Below are 1,051 nucleotides of genomic sequence, written 5' to 3'. Positions count from 1 at the left end.
GTCCGTCACTGTCATCACCACAGGAGACCTGAACTACGTGTCTCTAGCTCACAGCTCTCTTTCTTGAGCTCCATAGATGATGGTCAACTACTGACTCAGCATCTCCAATGTGGGTACTGGAAACCTCCCCAGATCAATATTACTAAGCCACACTTGTGATCTCCTACCTCCAAATGCTGTCCTCTTTCAATGCTGTCTCGTTCAGTCAACTCATTTTCACATCTCAGCTCTGGTGGTCTTCCTTAGGCTGCCTGCTCCTCCAGTTCCCCAATCTGACTCATTACTCTGACCTGTAATGTGAGAATTATATAATCTTCTAGAACATTCTTCCTTTCCTTCAAAGTACTTAAATCTCCCCCAATATGATTATCTGAGTAATGAGTTTCTGAATAAGCTCTGAAGAAATGAAATATTTCTATTTTTGCTGATCAGCGTCTCCTTGGGCCCTAGAATGATGCCTGGTCCATAATAATATTTATTGACTACCTGAATAAAATGAATAAATGAATGAGTGAGTGAGTGAATATAATTGACAGCTTCTAAATACATCAATATAATGCAGAATACAAATTCTAAATAACTTATTCGGCACTATTTCATAAATGCTTAAAAGGAAATTATGGCACCCAATCAATAATACACGACTGAGTGACTGAACTGAATTGAATCAATAATAAGGAATCTTAGAAATGATATCTTTAGTGCCCTTGAAGGTAACGACTCTGTCTGTCTCCGGAAAGGATGAGAAATCTTTAAGTTTTGGTCTTAGACTCTAAAAAGAAGAGTCTTCTTCATTTCATGCGTCCAAGCATGGCCTGATGTTGTAGAAGCTAATTTATTAATATAGTACATTTAATTGAGATTTTATTCATGTCTTATTGATTCAGAATGATACTCTGGAGGGAGTTTCCTCTTCTACTTACACTAAAAAAATTTCTTTAATTGAATATAGTTGATTTACAACGTTGTGCTAGTTTCAGGTGTTCAGTTCACTTCAGTCCCTCAGTCATGTCTGACTCTTTGGGACCCCATGGGCTGCAGCACGCCAGGC

The sequence above is a fragment of the Bison bison genome, unplaced genomic scaffold (assembly GCF_000754665.1).
Source record: "Bison bison bison isolate TAMUID 2011002044 unplaced genomic scaffold, Bison_UMD1.0 scf7180017864518, whole genome shotgun sequence".
NCBI classification, from domain to species: Eukaryota; Metazoa; Chordata; class Mammalia; order Artiodactyla; family Bovidae; genus Bison; species Bison bison.
This window is presented reverse-complemented; position numbering follows the sequence as displayed.